This window comes from Magallana gigas, chromosome 3, assembly GCF_963853765.1.
Source record: "Magallana gigas chromosome 3, xbMagGiga1.1, whole genome shotgun sequence".
NCBI lineage: Eukaryota > Metazoa > Mollusca > Bivalvia > Ostreida > Ostreidae > Magallana > Magallana gigas.
The window spans coordinates 51,059,496-51,072,919 of NC_088855.1; the positions used below are offsets into that span (position 1 = coordinate 51,059,496).

Sequence of the window (13,424 nt, forward strand, 5' to 3'; positions counted from 1 at the left end):
CACGTTTCCTTCCAGTGACCTTGAACTTGCTCAAATGACCTTATTTCAAAATCACGTCACATCTTCACGTAATAGACGTTCTTTGTGTGAAGTAAAAACTTCTAATTTTCTCCGTAACAAAGGTAAGAAAGACACGTTTGCACAAACAGACAAACGGACGAACAAGGTTATTCCTATGTTTGCGGGGTATATGATTAGTTAAAGAAACCATTTTTTATCATTTTTTGGCTGACTTTTAATATTCTCTCCCTCATACTTGATATACTAGATTTCGCAGCTGTACAAAAAGCAAAATGATAAAATTAAACTTACCTGTACATGTTAGGAGAGAGAAAGAGAGTATGGTATCTAAATAAGATCTTCTCAACGGTTTGGAGCGACTGCAATTGAAGAGTACTATCTTTATGGCATCTTTATACACGTGATGATATATTTGCTCACGTTAAAAATGCTACCCACACAAAAAACATATCATGCTTAAGAATCTCTGTAACTTGTATATCGAATATAAATTGCCATTTTGCTGCCTTTGAATTTCAAACACTGATATTCAGCAATACAGATAAGTTTAATTTCTTATGAACAGAAACCAAGCAATGCTGTTATTATTTTAATTACTCTTGCGATAATAATTTGACGAGTGCAAAGCCATAACATAAAAATAAAACTTGGCGGCAGATGATGTGATTGGGAACTACAATATGTACCTGTACCAAAATTCTGAATGATAACGTCAGCATGTCTATTTCAAGATCAGATAGTTTATTTAGATTTTGAGAATGAATCGCGCCGTGGTCAGTACTAATAGGTTCTCTGTATAACGGTACATAGTGTACTGAAATATGACATGTACATCTTTGTAGGTAAATAATTCATTTACACATGGCATATAGTTTTAACACGAAGGCGGTACCATTAAGGTTATTTCATTACCCCAGTGACATTCCTTGGGGTTTTATATAATAGCTCGTTGGACCTTTGTTAATGTTGTTCCACTTAAAAAAAACTTTAATTAAATAATCATAGTAGTCAAATGTTGAAAGCAATCAAATATTTACTGGGAAAATAATATAATTTTAAAGCTGCTTGGTCTGATTTTATATAAAATTTTGGATACGCTTTTAAACGATGTTATACGTATGTGTATAATAATAGACTTTTCAGTAATTTTCCCGGTCAATTACGCCAAATTTCAATGAAAAAAATTATGTACAAAATTTGTGAACAAAACAAGCGACAACAAAAGGGAATCGCGTTATTTCGCCTCATGTTAAAATTCACCCCTGACGTAGAGACCGGTATGGTTGTATTACGACTTCAACATTGCTATAAATAAAGGTCATAATGTTCAGGAAAATAAAGAAAAATGTGTATATTTTATTCGCTATCATTTCTGAAGTTTGCTTTGTTTACAATCGATGCATAACACGCGGGTTGAATAAACCCAATCGTCCGGGGGACTAAACCAAACGGTTCCTTTTTCTAAACATTCCTGTGATGCATTTTGGTTTGTTTTTTCGTTTGCCCAAAAAGAATTTTATTATATTTACTTAAAATATTTCCAACTTTGAAAGGAGACTAATTCTGCTGGTGTAAATAGGAGAAAGTCCATAACTTTCTTAGATAATTGGTTTGTATGGAAAATTATTTGATACTGTAAAAACTAAAAAACTCGGTCCAAGCAGCGTAAATGAATTGGTGAACGTTTCTGATATAGATTGTTAACAACAGTCAGTTTGACAAAAACCATCAGTTCAAACAGCTGCCTTCGTTTAAATAAAATACACCATATTAATCTCAAAATCTTTTTTCGTTATTGATTTAATGAATCTAAATAGCAAGCGACGAGGAAAGTAAAAAGTATCAATAGATTTAATCTTGTACGGTATTAGTACATGTATATTAAAGCTTTGAGTGGCTATACAAATGTATATTGATTGCAGGGACACTCAGAATCTATTTTATTTTGCCAGGCAATGTTTTTCATGTTTCTAGTTTTCCGGAATAATATTTCATGCTCAAGGATTATTTAAGCTTTTCCTGAAGGAAAACAAATTGTCGGTTTTACATTTTTTGAAGAAGACAAAAGAAATTGAACGTGACATCTCGTTGCATCAGTGGCTACATTACGTGAGCCATCAAAAGTCAAAACAAACTAAAAGCGGTATAACTGAGGGCTTTTTAAAGTCAGACTAATTAAATAATTTATCTTGGCGAACAAAAATATACTTTTTGTTGTTATTAACAATCAAGTATTTATATAACCAGCACAATTATGATAATTGTGCATGATAATTGTGCAAATGATCAGACATAGAATTATCTAAGACTTTACAGAAAGTTTAATGACAAGTCCTGTTCATGAAAGAAAACCTTCCAAAAGATATATTTGGCAAGAGATAACAGTTTTGGAAACCAACGCACCTCTGAAAACAAAGAGCTCATATTGAGATAGGTGTTCGTTGTTTGGGTTATGCTCCGAGATAGTGCTCCATCAATTTTATTATTCTTTATCATTGGAAAAGAAAGTTTATTCTGTACATTAAACATATTTATATATTTATGGTGTCCTAACCAGCGTGACAGCGACCTCAGAATTAAACTAATGGTACGATACTGAAATTAAAGAGTTTTTTATGGTTAACTCAATATGTAGAAACATACGGATGAAATTGATTCAAATTTAGATCGATTAGAGAATAACTCAAACTTTTAATACATAGCACGAATAATTCATATACTGGATTCCAAAACCATGAGAACCCTTGAATGTTTTAAATTGCATATCGTAAGTGTTCAGAGTGCACACCATTATGCGTCTACGCTAGGGTAGTCGGGAAAGCATGCCAGTGCACTAATTGTCACATTCTTGGTTCAATAATTTGACGCACCACAATCCTCAGCTTAGTTTAAGAATTAGGTCTTTTTTGCGGATTTAGTACTTACTTTGTGTGTGTTGTGTCTGTGCATCAGTATTATGAAATATGTGAATGTCTAGGAACTTTACTTGAGCCATTTATCATAAATCTTGTCTAAGTCACATTACGTTGTTGCGGCTGACATTTTGGGGCTTATTACTGGTAACTGGATGACAGTGATCGTAACCAACTGCTCAGTAATCTTTACAACTGGATATTCTCTAATAGATTCTAAGCTGTAACGATGTATTATGTGAAATAACACATCATAATGTAAAATGAATTGTTGTATTTGAACTCAATATTATTTAACAATGTATTTAAACAAGTTTGAACAAATATAAAATTTTGTATCTAAATTTCAAATATACAAGTGTTTGAAGCTATCTGGTTGCTCATTAAATACTCTTAAAACTTCAATAATGCATTGATACCATTGATTGCCTTAAAAACAATTTTAACAAATTTTAACCAGCGCCTAATTTTTACTTTTGATGTCCCTGAAGATCAGAAATGTTTTCAAGATTCATTTTATTTTTACTTCCTTAACTCGTTAAGAAATAAACTAACGTAAAGTCACAAGAGGACAGACAAAGTCATGATGCAAAAAAAATCGCCGTCTTAATAAAAGATCTGGGAAGATTCGCAGGGGACAGGGAGAGTGGGGAAATGCGTTTCAAACCATTCTAATCGATATCGAACTTTATCAAATAGTGTTCAAAAAGAGAACAGGATATTTTACTCCCATAAGGAAATCGTATATTATATAAAAGTCTTGGTTGTCTTTTGAAACTTTTTTTCTCAGTGTAGCTTTCTTTTTCATATGTTTTTTTCTCTTAAAAATATGACTTTAAAATGAACTCTGTAATTTGAAGTCATACTGCAGAATGTAGTTCAAAAAAAATGTGTTTGACATTAAGTACAAAATTTAAAAAAAAATACTTATCAAAACGATAATGATGGTTGTAAGACCTTTTTTTTTTTTTAATTTCTAGTTCCGGTAGTAAAAGAGGCCGACTATTCTTTTTCTTGTGCATGTTTTTGCGCATTGTAAAATACGGTGTATCTTTACCTTTCATGCAATATTTCGAAAACGTTTACTAATTGAACACAATAAACAAAATACAGAAAAAAATATTTAGATTTTTTAAGGAAAATTTACTTAAACGATTTTTCCAGTTTACGGTAGGTAAGCGTTGTCATTGTGCTTTTATGGCGATTGATAAAATGAAGCTTTGCAAGAGTACGTTATAGGAAATAACATAAAAGAAAAAGTAATTATCGTATGCCTTTGAATTTCTATACACATAATAATGTTATGCCCAGGGTTATATTTCTTAATTTTTGAATGAATTCATTGTACCAATCTACATTTGTACTCATCAAATATAGAGCAGACTTTGGTGCATTTCGATTTTTATGAGATCACTAATAAAAACCAGACGGTAGAATTTAGTATTTTTTTTTTAAATATAAGGCAGAAAATGATACATGTATTACAAATCATATATTAAAATTTGAGGAAAATCGTTATTGTAGTGTAATAGCTATCCGCATTTATAAGCTGTCCGTGTACAAATGTTCCCATTCGAATGGTGTAAAAGTTTCTTCAATATAGTTAGGTATCGTAGAGTACAATAAAAGCTACACTTGAAAATGTTTTCGAAGGATTGTATACATAATGTTGCACAGTTATAGTGAACGAATAGGACAAAAAGAAAAAAATAAACTGCTACCTACCTTTCAAAGGCGGAATAACATCTCAAGTTTCATTCAATGAGATATGATAAAGTAACGGTGTATGTAAATCCTTTATCCCGGCGGCAGGCAATCTTTCGTTCAAAAACAAAAACAATGCGACTTTTCTCTTCTTCCTCTCGATCTATATTGTTCGGGGCGTTGTTAAAGCCGATGGATTGGTTTCTGGTTTTCACCAAAGTTATCGATTTGGACGTTCTTAATCAGAACCAGATATACCTGGAGTGGTCACCTAAAATCAAAAAGATCGAATGCGTAGTAAAAACGTCGTCTGAAGTTGATATCTCCAGCATCATAATTGTTATTTGACTAAAAGGCATGTATGCAAATTGATGAAACTTGTACATCGGCTTTTTCTCATTTGTCCATTATTTTTGTACATCAAATATAATTCTTGTAGCTATGTAAACTGTAGAAAAGGGAACAGTATGCTATTCTTTTTTCGATTAAGCATCACACAGCTGCGTTCTTTGATCCCTGGTTAACATCCGTATATATCTTGAAAGAGTTCGGTGAATATTAATTTGCATTTATATATAGCTCTATTAACGAAAATATTTGCGCCTTGGAGTACATTGCGCTTACAAAAAGTAGTGGAATATAGGGAACTCCCGTCGTGCGCCGCCTCTGGTTGTTGTAATATTTCCGCTTCATATCGTACACGACATTGCACCTATTGAGGACATTTCCTACATTATCTACACACACGTCGTCCCAGCACCCGGAGGTTACTTAATACATACGGCTAAGATAGTACCTTAGGAGTTATCTTTCAGATGGCACATGAATGCCCCCCATCACAGCAGGAATTGCAACTCTTTCATTATGATAATTCTTTGCACCTGTTAGTGTGTAAATACTTGAAACCATTAAGGCAATGCTTGACGATATAACGTAATAGACTAAAACAGAACGACAGGAAGCGGGGTTTTTTTTGGGTTATGTATTTTACGTTCTATGCCATGTCTTCTTTCTTGACAGAACATTCATATAAAAACAGAACATTCATATAAAAACGATCGCCTTATCTATGAAATACGACCGTGTTCTGCACTGATCTCTTAAATAGCAAGACTGTGCCACAAGTACTCAGCCGCTGACTTATGTTTAACGACAAATATGCTATATGCTATGTTGTTGACCCTGTGGACATTTACAACGTATACAATCAATTACAAGGCATGTTTTGAAGAGAATAGTTTAATAAAATGAACCGACGACATCCCTTCACGTATTTCACATGATACTCAGTTTCACATTTACATGAAATACACTCAACGGTTTAATGATCTTTTTTATACTTAATTTTTTTAAAGGGACTTGGACACGATTTGACTTAAAATTTTCAAATTTTATTTTTCCATTTTCAATGTTTATACTGATAAATATAGAAGTTAATAATGCTATATCAAAATTTGAAAGTCAAATATCAAGTTATAAGCAAGGTACAGAGTTCTTAATTCTGTGTATTGTAAACAAAGCTCGAATATTGTCATTTTTTACATTATGTGTTGTATTGGTGTAAGTTTCAATCAAATGTATCTTTCATTTGTTGATAATTGTATTTACCAAGATATTGAATTAGTTTAAATTGTTTTTTACATGTCATTTTGTCTAAGAAATGGTAATTACATTACATGTTTTGTAAACAACTGTAAGACTCGAGCTTTGTTTACATAACAATCAATTCTTACCTCTGTATCTTGCTTGTAACTTGACTTTAACATTCAGTATTTTGGCCAATCATTTAAAATGCACCAGTAAACCATTTTATACATAAAAAATAAAAATAATTTTTTTTTTATCTCAAATCGGGTCAAAGTCCATTTAAGTATAATTACTACAACTGTTTTTAGATTGCATTGAAACGTTTTCTCGGCATATTCATAAGTTTAAAATATTTATATAAGTTCTATGCATGGATTGAGTTAGCATGCGCAGATCTAGAGGATTGGGAGTCACCCCCTCTCTCTCCCCCTACCCCGGGAAAGTTCAAACAAATTAAGTTCACATTATAAAATTACCAAATATTTTTCTAGATCTGCGCATGAAGAAGTAATAATACTTATAGAAATACAATATCTAATAACTTTTTATACACTCTTTTAAAGATTGGGGTAGAGTTAAAATAAAACTTGTCTGTAAGACGTTTAATAGACAGCTGGAAGGTTAAAAGATTGAACAATGTACGGACGAGATTCAAGGTCATTATCGCTCAAATTTTTCGAAGAGGTTAAGAAGTCGTACAATCGAAAGATATCATCCGACTCTACGAACTAGTACACGTAACACACAGTAAATAAGAAATAGGATGGACATGTATTGATGAGTACAGATATATGTTTTAATAAATAATATGGTAGTAATTTTAATAAAAATAGAGTAGGATGGAAATGTATTGATGAGTACAGATATATGTTTTAATAAATAATATGGTAGTAATTTTAATAAAAATAGAGTAGGATGGAAATGTATTGATGAGTACAGATATATGTTTTAATAAATAATATGGTAGTAATTTTAATAAAAATAGAGTAGGATGGAAATGTATTGATGAGTACAGATATATGTTTTAATGAATAATATGGTAGTAATTTTAATAAAAATACTCTATTATTGTGTATTGTTATTTTGACTCCCTTGTCAGTTGTGAGGATTGATTTCTGAAATGTTCAAAATTCAGTTGACTATGTTCGTTGCCGTAGCAGCTAGTGCGAGACATTGATGATTTTTAAGCAAAGAGTATTATGAATCAATGTCCAATTTTACTATGGGCTCGTGTTGTTAAGATAGGAAATCAAATTAGAAATAAGAAAATTTACGACCCAACTGCAGAATCCTGTCATCTTTACCACATCATGTAATTTTGTGTCTAAATGCTTATCTTGAAAGTAATAGTACACAACAAACTGTCTTAGTTAGCTATAGCTCTATTTTTTCTAGCTTCCGTGAAGCTTAAAGCTGCTTGATGCGACTTTTTTATATTACAGTATCAAATAATTTTCCATACAAACGATATTATCTTCAAAAGTTATGGACTTTCGAAAATAAAAATATTCAGAGTAACTACACATGATTTTATATGGGAACACAAAAAAATCAACTACATCCTGAGCGTGTTAAGACAAGGGAACCGTTTAGTTTCGTACTTATATTGATTATATTTAACCCTCATAGTACATGTATGTATCGATTGTAAACACAGCAAACGTAGGACAGATTAGTGAAAAAAAGTGTACACAGGTTTTTTCTTGATTTGCCAAAACATTTTTGAAGTATAACTTCCTTTATTAATAGCGAATGTCAAAGTCGTAATACAAGCATGTCTGCCTCAGCATCGGGGGCGATTCTTTATAAGGGGCAACAAACGCGGTACCCTTATATGTTAAGCATGTTTTGTAAACAAAATTTTGTATTATTTTCCCATTGAAAAATGGCGTAAAAGACTTTAAATAAAACGTTTGATGCCTATTACTATACACATATTAAACGAAACCATCGCTAAAAAGCGTAAATGAAATTTGTTATTATATGATTGATTAATTCCTAGCTCTCTGATTGGCTCATATCCAACTATCTCGAAAAAACAGAACGTTTAACGCCGTTTGACGTCCGTTACAGCGTTATCCGGCAAGGTGTGTCTGGTGCATTGTCCAACGATCTAATGTTATGAAATCATGCGCACGGCCTATGCCGATTGTGTTTGTATAGTTGCTTAGCAACCGACAGATATCACATGATCAACAAAGGGTACATCAGCGAGCGCATCGAAGTCGCAACGTTCATTCCCCTAGCAGCGTTCCAGAAGAAGAGAAATTGTGAGACAAGGTACGACTTGGTATGTGGATTATCTTGAAAGGGAGGCTTACCACATTATGATAACTTAGACGAGTCGTGTTTGAAGGTTGACCACCAGTGTTGGATATCATAGAAGCTGTTCTTTAAGATTTGTCGTCGCTGATACTCTTAGTATTAGGGAAGGGTGTGCCTTTAGTAAGAGGTACACACTGTCCGTTCCGCACAAGGCCTAAAGTCAGTTACTGCCTCTGCTAAGCCTTTAAGGGTTAACCTCTTGTGCAGGCTAGTGCGTACCGCGGGGGATCGCTACCGTCTGAATAAGATATAACCAATGTTTACTTTGTGGTACTATATAATTGCCCATACAGGTCGAGCATATAAATTTTGTGATGAAACATCAAGTAGGGGATGCCATTTTGTATTGCAGTATTTGCAGGTCAATTATAATCACCATCATTTTAGAGAGGAAAATTATTATTGTTTTATATATTGATATTCAACCCCCAGACCCTAGAAACGACTAGGTAACGGACTCCTCGACATGATACAATTATATTTGATTTTTCATTTACAGCGGAATGCGTCATACTTTTGACGAGTCCGACTTAATGTTGTATGAAGAAAATAACAATAAGCACTGACATTGTAAAGACTAGCACATGTGATCACAAGCGCTAGATTTAATATATTAGTAGATGACGTCGAATAAAGTTTTTATTTCAAGTTTTGTTTTCTTGGATTGAACACAAGAAGTAATCAAAGTGCTTGAAGAAGTGAGAGAACAGAAGATTAATAAGTACTATATTAAAAATCTTGCCCAAATTTACATTTCTTAGTGTTGTTTGCAATGTCTTTTAAATATACGCTATAAATTTGGGTTTTACTTTGGTGTATTACAAATACATTGTGCTGATAAAACAAGCATCAACAAAACTCTCAAACATTGATTGAAAAACCCTCCCTTCTTCGTGTGCGGCTTTTACTGTAGTGTTCAAGTCATACTTGTTATTACACGATTAATGGCATCACAACTGCATCAAATTAATAGGTATTAAACACCATGCTGGATAATTACACCACTGCTAAGGTGGCAGTCTCGCAAAAATTCAAATATGTAACAGGGTAGTCCAATATATAATGACCACATTTTTTAAAGTTTCTTAATGTACATGTATACAATATTCTTATAAAAATGTCTACAAAATGTTAAATTATATCCTTTTGGATTATTCCTAAAGAAAAGATTCCGAAAATATACTCATTTCTAAAGGTAGACGGGATATCTTACCTGTCAATTAAAGCAAAGGTAAAAGTTTCACATGAGTACTTTATGCACTCCCTTGACAATTGGCAATCATATTATATACAAATATAGATTTTAAGAAACTAAACCTCAAACGATTGGCACTGGTATAATTTTCTGGCACAATTTTATTGACTTCATTGCTGAATGTATAATTGTGTCAAAGATTGTACTTTTATTTATTTTCTTTTAAGTAAATTTAAGCGCGGTTTTAAACAAGATATTTTCTCATGGTTTGAATATGATTATTGTTTAGGAAACGCTTTTTTATGGTTCAACTGTTGGTTGATCTTATTTGCTTACTTATTTTATGGTTGTAAAAGCGTCAAATGTCTTCTGCTTTCAGACAATTCTAATTCAATTTCCTCACCTGACATCTCTTTATGGTTAATATCACTTTCAGGCATTATTTCCATGTAGTTTAAAGTAGATTAATTGGCTACGTGATTTACTTAAGGATGTACTTAGATGTCATGGTTTAAGCTATTATTCATATATAAGTTAACATATACTACTTAAGTTTTCTTTTATATACTGTTGAATTTCTTATGTACTTTGCTCGGAATCGGACAGCCGTCCCGATATCACCGATCTGTTGCAGTATCAACATTTCTTTCGGGTCCATAATAAATATTGAAACGCTGATTGGACATTACTCGGTTAATTTTACCATTTAGAGGGCCACCACCCGAGTGTTTATCGGGATAAAGGACAGTCGAGTGTTGAACTTCTTTAGACTGGACATTACGAACAAATCTTTACAAAAATTCCGGAATGGATAATAAAGTACTAGTAATCGAATTGCAGATTTTATTTAAGACATTAATACGTCAAAAGAACAGTTTAGCTACAAAAAGTAATCTTTGTATGCAAGATGACGATGGAACCAACAGAGACGCTCTATAGTTATACAACTGGATCTGCGCGTGCAATCTGACGGAACATCTGTTCGATGTTCAACAAAATAACCTGAATAGCTAAATCTTAGTGCTCTCTTGATCTCCAGTGACTTTGTTTTATATCCTATCCACAACTTTTATTCAGCCATCGTCCACAATATAACATAATATAAACGTACGGTTTGATTCAAACGACCCCTATAGGATGCATTAGAATATGAATCTTTTTGAAGAATGTAATTGTGTTTACGGTGGGTTTTATCTGTATATTCAATAATGCACGCAACATGTGAAATGAAAGTACAACAATTAAAATTGTGCTTGTAACTTTTATCAATGATGATAATGGGTTATGTTTTGCCGATCTGCCAGCGATAAAAACGGTATAATTAATATTTATTTGAGCCATTATATAAACAAATTACAAAGAATTCTGCCCTCTCTTTGATTTTTGTAACTAGATATCAAAAAGTCAAGTTCCAATCATAAATGCAATAAAGTTGACAAACATGCTGTGATTGTTCTAACTTCAGGCAGACAATACGACTCTTTCCAAGTGAAAAACAAGAATTGTGTAAATGAAATCGAGTTTCATTCATTGCGTGATCTCGCGGTTAACGTTAATTTTACATTAAAGAGTAGACATAACTCAACCCTCGTCTGCAATATCCGGTTCTTTAAAAACCAGAACACACGAATAAATTCCGTTGAATATCGGACAGATTTTTTGTAGTTGTTTATGTTTTTTGTTTAATAGCAATGTATTGACAAACCAATTTGCCTCCAATCGCACGGGAGAAGTAATTGAAGTATTAGTTTGCTTCGAATTAATGTTATTGGTTCTATCCATTAGATTAAACAGATTATTACTTTTACACTCCAAATGGGAAATTATTTAAAGTGACTGTAGTCATAATATTTAAGTGTATTTTCAAAAGTATTTAGTCCTGGTTCTATTTAGATATTTGGACCTCCTTTAGTTGTGCCCCCAAAGATTTGAAATGCTGCATTACAAATCGACACAAAAGCTATACATTTCTTTGCTTTCAGAAATACAATTTTGCAACTTTCAAGAATCTTCATCCAGTATATACTATTCTGAAACGTTAACTTCCCCTGGTTAACCAATAGAATTCAGTAAAATATGTTAAAATAGCAAATTAACCTCTGATTGTAATTTTGAGTTTGCAAATTCATTGACGTGAAATTTAATAATTTCGTATTAAAATCAACCATATATTAAGCTTAAATACCAATATTGCTAACATCATTTTATCTAGTAAATCATAGACGGTATATAAGGTCCGAATGATGATTTTAAGCATTTAAAACGTAAGCCCAAGATTCAGAGTTCTTAAACCGAGACACATGCCCCAGGGCCATAAAACTTAAATGAACCCACTTTCGATCTGTCATTTCTAAAAGGAAAAGTAAGACTGAGATCAACTATGAATTCGTTTAAGTTTTAAGGCCCTAGGGCTATTTCTTTTTAAGAACAGGGGACCATTTCACAAAACTATCTCATGACTAAGATCTGTCTTACGACCAAATTTCATCATAGCTGTTTCACAAAACTGTCAAACCTTATGATTATCTTAAGATCTGTCTTAATCTTATGACAACAAGATACGCTTAAGTCTAATCTTAACATGGCGGCATATATTTTGGTCAAACACAAAAGATCGAGTATAAGTCGAGTGCTTGTGACTTTGCCCATGTTTTAATTTCCATGCAGTCGTTGGAGCGAAGTTATAACTATGCTGTCCAATACAAGGATTCAAAACAACAATCAACAAAGGGGTCATAACCTGCCACGTGGTGTAGCAAAAAATGTGACTGTGCAAAAATATCAAAAAATGACCGTATGACAATCTGTTCAAAGAACTCTTACCTTATCGAAACACTAATAAACCTGGTAGTACGATTGAGCTAAAGTCTTTGTATGGTGATAGAAGCAGTCATTGGGAGAAGGAGTGTGTCAGAATTCCATGCCAGGGTTAAAATGAGACAATCTCTGCAACGGGGATTATCATTCATCACAAAGCGTAAAATAAGGGAAATCCATTCCTATTAGAATATTTATCATAGTAGTCAATATGGTATGTGTCGATGAATTATAACATTCTTGTACAATCAATTGCCTGCTAATGGAATGCGGGCTTATACATCGATATGAAAGAGGAATAGAAGGTTTCTAAACAATAATTAATGGATCGAGACTTTCTCAACGTTAGAGCTCTTGGGCAGTTTTATGACATCTTAGTAATTCCACTTTTGACGTACTGGACTAAGAAACCAGCAGTGTTTTACTTTAGTGATGTGTTGTATTTGTGAGATTACTCCCATTCTGCAATAGTCCGTCTATTAATGGACTGCATGACATGGCGACTTAATAAATCAAAACAGCGATTGTTGTAAAGCCCAGCCAAATTTTTATGACCACAAGTCATTTTTTTTTTATTTCAAAGAAGAATGCTATGTACTTGCATAGATATATTCAACTTCTCCTTCGTATTGCAAACATTTGGTTAAGCGTATGCATATCAAATATTATTCACGCCTTCTGGTATTCAGTGTTTCCATCCATACGAGTTGAGAACTGTCCGTATAAAATGATTGATTCGACCTTACTTTTTTCGATTTCAAAAGGAAAATTCCTATAAGCTTCCTGACATATAAACCAGTCTCAACAGAAATTTCTCGGGTATATAAATCGTAATGAAGTCCGCTTTCAATTATGAAAATGGC

General features: G+C 32.8%; 1 protein-coding gene across 1 annotated transcript in view; it reads right to left on the reverse strand.

The window, feature by feature from the left end:
- Positions 1-4,683, reverse strand: part of LOC105331018 (uncharacterized) — a 79,780-nt gene extending 75,097 nt beyond the window's left edge. Inside the window, exons 1-2 of the mRNA XM_066080197.1 lie at positions 4,659-4,683; positions 313-380 (exon numbers count right to left, since the gene is read on the reverse strand). The gene's annotated coding sequence lies outside the window, so the exon portion shown is untranslated. The remainder of the gene's footprint in view (positions 1-312; positions 381-4,658) is intronic.
- Positions 4,684-13,424: the final 8,741 nt, after the last annotated feature.